The sequence below is a fragment of the Cebus imitator genome, unplaced genomic scaffold (genome assembly GCF_001604975.1).
Source record: "Cebus imitator isolate Cc_AM_T3 unplaced genomic scaffold, Cebus_imitator-1.0 Scaffold406, whole genome shotgun sequence".
NCBI lineage: Eukaryota > Metazoa > Chordata > Mammalia > Primates > Cebidae > Cebus > Cebus imitator.
Genome location: NW_016107721.1, coordinates 1,256,027 through 1,266,207, shown reverse-complemented (window position 1 = coordinate 1,266,207; position 10,181 = coordinate 1,256,027). Strand labels below are relative to the sequence as shown.

The following is a 10,181-nucleotide window of genomic DNA, read 5'->3' as shown; positions in this document are numbered from 1 at the left end:
TCTCCAGGTCTAGGGGCACTCACACTGAGACACAGCACAACAAAAATTATAATATGAAATGCTCCCCATAGGCTGATTACAGGACTTAGGTAGAAATCTTTATCCAGGCCAGGTGCACTGCTCATGAGAGCCAGACTAGCAGGTGTGGGATGGTGCTCTCCTTTTCAATCCCGTCAGCCTCTCTCTGTAACGGTATGCGGAACTTTATCTGGGGACATTGCAAAAGTCCAAGCCTGAGCACTGCCCCTGTCTGAGCTTCCCTGTCCCCCTCCTGCTTTTAATTGGCTTCCCGATATCGCCCTTGCCTCCTTCCAATCCATTCTCTGCCCAGCATCAACAATGATGCTTCTTTTTTTTTTTTCTCTCTTTTTTTGTGAGGCAGAGTCTCACTCTGTTGTCCAGGCCAGATTACAGTGGCACGATCTTGGCTCACTGCAACCTCCACCTCCTGGGTTCAAGTGATTTTCCTACCTCAGCCTTCTGAGTAGCTGGGACTACAGGCATGCACCACCATGCCCTAATTTTTGTATTTTTTAGTAGAAACAGGGTTCCACCATATTGGACAGGCTGGTCTCAACCTCCTGACATTGTGATCCACTTGCCTTGGCCTCCCAAAGTGCTGGGGTTACAAGCGTAAGCCACCATGCCCAGCCAGTGATGCTTCTTAAAACACCACCCATTGTTTCACCTCCTACTTAAAACTCTTCCATGGCTTTCTGTCTCATTAGAAGAAAACAGAAATTTGTACAAGGCCCTACGTGCCTGTGCCCCTGCAGGTCTGCACGCCTGCCTCCTTTCAGACATCTCCTTTTGGGCTCCTCCTGACCCAATCCCCACTTTAGCCAGGCTAGCCTACTTCCACTTCCCCAACAGCTACCCCTCACCTGGGCACATGCTGTCTTCTTGATTGACATGCTCGTGCCCTCCACTCATAACTGGCTAGTTCTTCTTGATTATTAGTTCCTGGCTTTGACAGCGTCTTCCCCAAGAGGACTTCCTCAATGACGGTGAATATCAGTCTCTGTCTTGGCCCTTGCTTGTTTCCTTTTACTTACTGGAAACTTACAATTGCAATTACTTTATCTATTTACTGGACATTGGTTGGGTTCTTCCCTAGAACAGAGGCCTGACAGGGCAAGGATCATGCCCATCTTGCTCACTGTTATATCCCCAGGACTTAGCACAGTGCTTGGCACATAGCAGACTCCTAGAAAATTCAGATGAATCTGGTGGAAGGCCCAGCTAAAATCTCACTGTGCAGCCACTTCGGACACGCCCAGCTGACACATCCTTTCCCTCGATGCCTGTGGCAATGATCATCAACATCATTCTTTAGATGGTTAATCCTCTGTGTTTCATCACAAAACCACTGTTGCCTTGAACTATTTTTTAATCATGGTTTGCTTCTTAATAATCTCTGACACCTATCCTAGTTTGCAGATTAAATAATTCATTTTTGTTTTGTTTTTGAGATAGAGTTTCTTATCACTCAGGCTGGAGTGCAGTGGCGCAATCTCAGCTCACTGCAACCTCCACCTCCTGGGTTCAAGCAATTCTCCTGCCTCAGCCTCCTAAGTAGCTCAGATTACAGGTACCCACTACCATGCCTGGCTAACTTTTAGTAGAGATGGAGTTTTGCCATGTTGGCCAGGCTGGTCATGAAATCCTGACCTCAGGTGATCTGCCCATCTCGGCCTCTCAAAGTGCTAGGATTTTAGGTGTGAGCCACCATGCCCCGCGCTAATTCACTTTTTAAAGCTCCACAATATTTGACAGTGTATTTTTTAAGGACAAGGATATTCTCTTATATAATAACATTACAATGCTCAAAACCAGGAATTTTAACATTGATACACTATTATCTAATGCACAGTTCATATACAAATTTAATCAAATGGCTCAACAATGTCCTTCATAGTAGCCACTCACCTCCCTACCATGATTCAATGCAAAATCACACACAGCACACTTAGTGGTCTCTTCTCTAGTTTCCCTCTCTCCCTTCTCTCCCTTCCTTCCCTCCCTCTCTCCCTCTCTCCCTCTCTCCTTCTCTCCTTCTCTCCTTCTCTCTCTCTCTTTCTTTTGTCTTGTTCTATCACCATGCTGGAGTGCAGTGGCGTGATCTCAGCTCACTGCAACCTCCACCTCCCGGGTTCAAGCCATTCCCCTGCCTTAGCCTCCTGAGTAGCTAGGATTACAGGGACCTACCACCATGCCCAGCTAATTTTTGTATAAAAATAGAGACAGGGTTTCACCATGTTGACCAGGATAGTCTCAATCTCTTGACCTGGTGATCCACCCACCTCGGCCTCCCAAAGTGCTGGTATTACTGGCGTGACCCACCTCTCCCGGCCTCTAGTTTCTTTTTTTGAGACAAAGTCCTGCTCTCCTGCCCAGGCTGGAGTGCAGTGGTGCAATCACAGCTCAGCAGCCTTGACTTCTAGGGCTCAAGTAATCCTCCTACCTCAGCTCCTGAGTAGCTGGGACTACAGGCACGCACCACCAAACTTGGCTAATTTTTGTATTTTTTGTAGAGAGGGGGTTTTGTTTGCCATGCTGCCCAGCTGGTCTTAATCTAAGTCCTAGGCTCAAGTGATCTGCCTGCCTTGGCCTCCCAAAGTGTTGAGACTACAGGTGTGAGCCATTGGCTCTGGCCTGTTTAGTTTCTTTTAATCTGGAATAGTTCCTCAGCCATTCTTTATCTTTCTTGACCTTGACATTTTTGGGGAACACAGTCTGGCTCTTTTGTGGAACATCTCCCACTTGGTTTGTCTGATACTTCCTCCTGATTAGGTCCAGGTTAAACATTTTTGGCAGGAATACCACTGAAGTGTTGTTTCACAGTTTACCTAACCAATCTGTTATTCTTGGAAATTTGTGTAGTTTCAACTTTTTCCTCATGTTATAATCAACAATGTAATCTTTATACATCCTTGTAGCCAAATCTTTGCACACGTTCTTATCTATTTCTTCAGGGTGTTTTTCTTTTTTTTTTTTTTTTGAGTCGGAGTTTCACTCATGTTACCCAGGCTGGAGTGCAATGGCGCAATCTCGGCTCACCGCAACCTCCGCCTCCTGGGTTCAGGCAATTCTCCTGCCTCAGCCTCCTGAGTAGCTGGGATTACAGGCACGCGCCACCATGCCCAGCTAATTTTTTGTATTTTTAGTAGAGACGGGGTTTCACCGTGTTGACCAGGATGGTCTCGATCTCTTGACCTCGTGATCCACCCGCCTCGGCCTCCCAAAGTGCTGGGATTACAGGCTTGAGCCACCGCGCCCGGCCCAGGGTGTTTTTCTAGAAGTGGAACTGCTATGAGTAAGGGCTAGGTGTGTTTTTAAGATTTTTGATATGTATTGCCAAACTGCCTTCCAGAAAGGCTGTGCCAGTTTACACTCCCTCCACAGTGAATGAAAGCAGCAGTTTCTCGGAGATTTTGCCAATACTGGATCCAAACAGTTTAAAACACCCTTCTTACAGCCGTCTGTACTTCTCATGTTGATCTGTCTTCCATTCCAGCTTCTTTTATGTGTAACTTGTTGGCTGTAAGCACCTACAAGTAGTGTAAAGAAAGGGCTTGCATGTCTTACTCATCTTTGTGGTACCTAACTATGCTTCCTACTTAATAGTTACTCGATAAATGCCAAAGGAAGTAGCACATCTTTGAACAATGCTACCTTATATAATTATCAGATTCTGCTTTGACATGCTAGGCTACTGTCTCAGTTCTGGCTGCTGTAACAAGTACCATAGACTGGGTGGCTTATAAACAACAGAAATTTCTTTCATGCAGTTCTAGAGGCTGGAGGTCTGAGATCAGGGAGCCAGCATGATCAGATTCTGATGAGGGCTCTCCTGGGTTGCAGGCTGCTGAATTCTCATTGAATCTTCACATGGTGGGAAGAGGGTGAAGGAGCTCTCTGGGGTCCCTTTTATAAGAGCACTGGTCCCATTCATGAAGGCTCCATGCTCATGACTTAATTACCTCTCAAAGGTCCCACCTCCTTGGCTGGGCACAGTGGCTCATGCCTGTAATCACAGCACTTTGGGAGACCCAGGCAGGCAGATCACAAGGTCAGGGGTACAGTCACAGCCTGGCCAAGATGGTGAAACCCCGTCTCAACTTAAAATACAAAAAATTAGCTGGGCGTCATGGCAGACGCCTGTAATCCCAGCTACTCAGGAGGCTGAGGTAAGAATTGCTTGAACCAGGGAGGCGGAGGTGGCAGTGAGTCAAGATCGTGCCACTGTACTTCAGCCTGGGTGACACAGCGAGACTCCATCTCAAAAAAAAAAAAAAAAAAGGGAAAAAAGAAAAAGTTCCAACCTCCTTATACCATCACATTAGGGATTAGAATTTCAATCTGAATTTTTGGGGAACACATTCAGTTCATTGCAGCTACTAAAAATGTTATTAAGATTGATATCCAAAAATCCAGCAACCAGAGCCCCTACTTACCCAGACTAGCAAGATTCATTCTCAGGACCTCTTGGGAGCACCAAAGAATCTTTCCATTTTGTCGTATGGATCCTGGGCAGGCTCTTCACCTTGGCTATCCAGCCCATGGCAGATACTTGCTTCTCGGCTCCCCTCCAGCCCTAGCTCCAGGGGCTTCTTTGGGCTGCTGCTCTCCTTGTACTTACCTCTGGGTCCCAGGAGGGTCACATGCCTTTCTCTCAATTCTCCAATCCCAGCTAGGACAGGCAATCATTTTAAGCTAAAGGCTTAGAAATAACAGACAGGAATTACAATGCTGATAAGGCAAACATAAAGCAGGATGTGAGCTATAAATGCTATTACCTTTTTAGCCCCATAGAGACTCCCTTAGGGACCATTTTTTCTCCTTTGAAATATTCCTTTCTTCCTCCCCTGCTCACCTGAGAGGACACCGTGTGGGGCACCCTTGATCTTGCCTCTTTTTCCCCCTCCTGGCCCTCCTGGGGTATTAAGAAGTGGGGCCTTGGCAGGGTGCAGTGGCTCATGCCTGTAATCCCAGCATTTTGGGAGGTCAAGGCAGGTGGATCACGAGGTGACTCAGGAGTTTGAGATCAGCCTGACTAACATGGTGAAACCCTGTCTCTGCTAAAAATACAAAAAGTTAGCTGGGCATGGTGGCAGGCACCTGTAATCCCAGCTACTAGGGAGGGTGAGGCAGGAGAATTGCTTAAACCCGGGAGGCAGAGGTTGCAGTGAGCCGAGATTGTACCACTGCACTCCAGCCTGGGTGGCAGAGGAAGACTCTTAAAAAAAAAAAAAAAAGGTGGGCCTTGAGAGGGACGAGGTCATGAGAATGGAGCCCTCCTGAATAGAATTAGTACTCTTATAAAAGAGGCCTGAGAGTGCTCTTTTGCTCCTTCTGCGATGTGAGGACAAAGCAACAAGACACCATCCATGAAGTAGAGAGCTCTCACCAAATCTGCCGGTGCCTTATCTTGGATTTTCTGGCCTCCAGAACTAGGAGCAGTCCATTTTTATTGTTTATAAATTACCTAGTCTGGGCCGGGCGCACTGGCTCAAGCCTGTAATCCCAGCACTTTGGGAGGCCGAGGCGGGTGGATCACGAGGTCAAGAGATCGAGACCATCCTGGTCAACATGGTGAAACCCAGTCTCTACTAAAAATACAAAAAATTAGCTGGGCATGGTGGTACACGCCTGTAATCCCAGCTACTCAGGAGGCTGAGGCAGGAGAATTGCCTGAACCCAGGAGGCGGAGATTGCGGTGAGCCGAGATTGCGCCATTGCACTCCAGCCTGGGTAACATGAGTGAAACTCCATCTCAAAAAAAAAAAAATAATAAATTACCCAGTCTAAGATGCCTTGTTGTAAGGCCCGAAAGGACAGGGATGCACATTAACCAGTGTCTCTCCAGGCTGACCTGCCTCCCACCTCCCCCAAAACAGAGGTCACATTCAGCCTGGACTGGAGGGGACTCAGTGAAATCGTGGAGCACACGAAGGCTGTGGAGCTTGCAGCTTGCTTTTGGCACGTGGGGGCTGGCTGCAGCTCTCCAGAGCTCATGCTAGGTGGCATCCTCTCTCCATGGAGGAGACTACGACAGCTGCTTGGAGTAGTTCTCCAACTGTATCTAAACACTCCTGCACAAACTCATTTCTAAGGCACATCAACTCACAGCTTTGCTCTGAGATGCCACTACAGGAGGGACTTGAGCTGCTGCAAATCAACGGGGTAAATTAGATATTATTTTCTATTTTATGTAATTGTAAAAAAATCAGCCTGTGTAATGCATTACATTTAGCATATAACTGGCTAAGACTTCAATAAGGGAGAAAATATATCCTCCTTTTAATGGGGCAATGAAATATTCACATGCATATAATGGACTAAATTATAAGGCCAGTAAGTGCTTTATTCCAAGGCTTCAAAAATAAATGGACTGAGAATTTCCAGAGCAAGAGAAAGTTTATGCTGTTGCAGCAGTAAGGTTGAAACCCTGTGAGCTCACTTCACCTATGAGTCATCTGGTTTTAAGGGCTCCTAATGTTGCATTTAATTCAGCCTGCCTCCTCCTCCTCTCTTAAGAAGGAGTTCTACCTTTGATAATATTGTTTCTATATTTCCAATACAGGCTACCATGCAAAACAACTGACTAGCTTTAGATATGTCATCACCTGATAGATGCTGGTCATAAAAAGACCACAAGTGATGGATTCTTTCCTTATCTATATTAGCAGAAAAGAATTGGCTTTTAAGTAAATTACAGGGGAAGTGGCCAGGCATGGTGGGTCATGCCTGTAATCTAAGCACTTTGGGAGGCCAAGGTGAGTGGACCACCTGAGTTCAAGAGTTCGATACCAGCCTGTCCAACACAGTGAAACCCCATCTCTACTAAAAATACAAAAAATTAGCTGGGCGTGGTAGTAGGTGCCTGTAATCCCAGCTACTTGGGAGGCTGAGGCAAGAGAATCGCTTGAACCCATAAGGCGGAGGCTGCTGTGAGCTGAGATCCTGCCATTGCATTCCAGCCTGGGCAACAAGAGCAAAACTCCATCTCAAAGAAGAAAGTAAAAATTACTGGAGAAGAGGGGAGGGTTTTTCCTTCCCCTACTCTGTAAGTACAGAATTAATTTTTATATCTTTACTGTGTGACTTCCTTGCCAATTTGAACATTTTTCCTTCATTTCAATCTATTGACTATTTCATCACTGAACCTGTCACAGAGGACTTAAAAAAAATATGTGTTTTTTTTTTTTAACCCATGGCCCTGAAAGGAGGGTGTTAAGACTTTTTATGCCTGTAAACCACCTCTTGGGCAGGGGTGGGGGCGAGGGTCTTTGGACATTTCGATTGTTACTTAAGAGGTTCACAGAAGTCAAGATAAGTGTTAGTTTACATATTGCCTGGGTAGGGTGGAAGTTACAGACCTCAGTTACTTATTACAAGTCGCAGGGGCCAAGATGGCGTGGGTTTGGACTGCTTGTCTGTCACATCAGGGTTAGAGAGAGCAGTTTTAACAGAAAGCCCAGGTATGGTTGAGGTATGCAGTTTTATGGGGCTTTTACCATGTCACAAACCAAACAAAAAAAATGCCCAACTTTCTGTGTGCCATTTTTGGGTTAAACATCTTGTGTTTTACTCAGTCTCAAAATGGAATTGAAGTTGGTTTGCCTAGTTTCCTTTAAAATTCTGGGACCCATTTAACTACTGGGTTGATTATAGAAGATGCCAGATTTGAGGTCATTGGTACAATCAGAGAGCTGGAAGTTCTAGGGAATGAGAGACTGCACTTGATTTTCTGTAACACGTTGACTTCTGACATTAGGAGACCAATCTCCCCTAATTTTTTTTCCTTTTAAAATCTGACCTGGCAGAGATGTGGGAATTTTGATAGTTACCTAGTATAGTATAATTTAGCAGCCTGGAGGCCTAGGTAGGACTGAGTCATGCCATATGTGGTACAAGTTAATAAATATGGCCAAATGCTCACTGTGTCAGGCATGTACTATGTTCTACAGAGAAGGGAATCAAAAGATGAAAAAGACACATTTTAGGCCTTTGAGAAGGGAAAGCAGACACCTAAATAACTAGCCTCACCACTCAATCAGTTGACCTTGGGCAGCAGACCTCCTAATTCTCTGATGTTCAGTTTTCTCTATATACAATGGAGGCAACATGTCCTTAGACAGTACCTGCTTGGAGGATTGGGTGAGGTTCTGGGTACAGTAATGGGATGGATACTGGAGATGCACTGATACTGGAGATGCATGATACAGGTACATGCACTGAAAAGCTGTCTCGTTAAAATTTGTAACACATCTACTGTGGAAACCCTCCTAACTGAACACTGTAGCAGGGAAGGAGGACTTTCCTTTTCACTAAAAAAGACCGTGTTAAATTGTTGCAGTGACAGGAGTTTGGCAACCACACGTGGCTGAGACAATCAGCAGGCGTGTGCATTTCAGCAAGAATCGTTTTTTCTGAACTTGCAGTTGAGAACTGATGCAAGACAAATGATCCCAGAAAGTCTCGTGACAGAGCTAGGTGGTTAGATGTCTGCAGGTAACAATCACCTGGCAAAACCAACCAATTCATTAAGATCAGCCAGTTCATCTGAAAACCGAAGGCTACAAAGTCACTACGTGCTGCTTGGAGGTCGGTTTTTTTCAAGCGTGAGACTTCTACTACTCATCACATTTCACAAATACTATCCGTTAGGATGACTATAAAGTTTTCAAAATGAGCTGACTTTAAAGAAAAATATTAAGTCACAAGAACAGCAATAGGCAGTTTACGGCATGTTAAAACTTTTTTTTTTTTTTTTTTTCCTTGAAACAGAGTCTAGCTCTGTTGCCCAGGCTGGAATGTAGTGGCGCCATCTCAGCTCACTGCAGCCTCTGCCTCCCGGTTTCAGGCGATTCTCATGCCTCAGCCTCCCGAGTAGCTGGGACTACAGGTATGTGCTGCCACATCTGGCTAATTTTTGTATTTTTAGTAGAGACAGTGGTCTCACCATGTTGGCCAGGCTAGTCTCAAACTCCTAACCTCAGGTTATCTGCCCACCTTGGCCTCCCAAAGCCTGGCCCATAGTAAAACTTTTAATGTCCAATTGGTAACCACTGGGGTCCACTGATGAAGGGAATGCAGAGGGAAGGAAATGTTAACTGGAAACCTCATACCTCCAAACTTGCTTTCAGCTCACATTTCTCCTCTCTTGGAGTCCTCCCTGGGTGCCTGAAATCACTTCTTCCCTTGTTAGCAAAGTCCTTTGTCTGCTTCCACAATGACCCTTACTCCATTGAATGGAGGGGGTTTGCATCTGGTGTGTTTATCTTCCCAATGGTCAGCTCCCTGGGAAATAGCCTTCAACTCCCTGCAGGGCTGGACACATCAAGGTAAACTCTGAAGGAGAAGAGAATAAATGAGAGAATGGAAGCTCTATCTGCAGCTGCTTCCTGAGGATTAGAAAGCTTTGAGTCAAGGAAACGGGTGGAAACTCCAGTTCCTGGACTATTCAGAAAGCCAATTTGATTATTCAGGCAAAATGAATCCATATTTTAGAAGGCAGATAAGTGTGTGGCTTTCCAGCATAGTAGACTTCTATTTACAAGAACTCTTACCCAGCAGCTTTATCCATGGCCGATACAGGTGCTGACAGAAGAATTAGAAGATTCCCTGTTTCTTTTGCTTATTTATTTATTTATTGAGATGGAGTTTTACTCTTGTTGCCCAGGCTGGAGTGCAATGGTGTCATCTTGGCTCACCACAATCTCCACCTCCCGGGTTCAAGTAATTTTGCCTCAGCTTCCTGTGTAGCTGGGATTACAGGCATGTGGCACCACCCCTGGCTAATTTTGTATTTTTAGTAGAGACCGGGTTTCTCCATGTTGCTCAGGCTGGTCTTGAATTCGCGACCTCAGTTGATCCACCAGCCTCGGCCTCCCAAAGTGCTGGATTATAGGCATGAGTCACTGCTCCCAACTGCTTTTTTACTTTTTAGAGACAGTCTTAGTCTGTCACCCAAGCTGGAGTGCAGTGGTGCAATCATAGCTCAGTGCCACCATGCCTGGCTAAATTCTAGATTTCTTTTGTAGATTCAGGGTTTTGCTATGTTGCCCAGGTTGGTCTTGAACTCCCGGGCTCAAGCAATCTTCACCCCGCCCCCGTGTCCCCACCTCAGTCTCTAAAAGTGCTGGGATTGCAGGAATGAGTCACTGCACCTGACT

General features: G+C 45.7%; 1 long non-coding RNA gene across 1 annotated transcript; it reads right to left on the bottom strand.

Moving 5' to 3' along the window:
• Positions 1–4,478: 4,478 nt before the first annotated feature.
• On the bottom strand, positions 4,479–9,666 carry LOC119468278. The gene is made up of 3 exons (XR_005196939.1): positions 9,576–9,666; positions 9,135–9,357; positions 4,479–4,723 (listed from the first exon to the last, which is right to left on the bottom strand). It is a non-coding gene; the product is annotated as an uncharacterized LOC119468278 (long non-coding RNA).
• Positions 9,667–10,181: the final 515 nt, after the last annotated feature.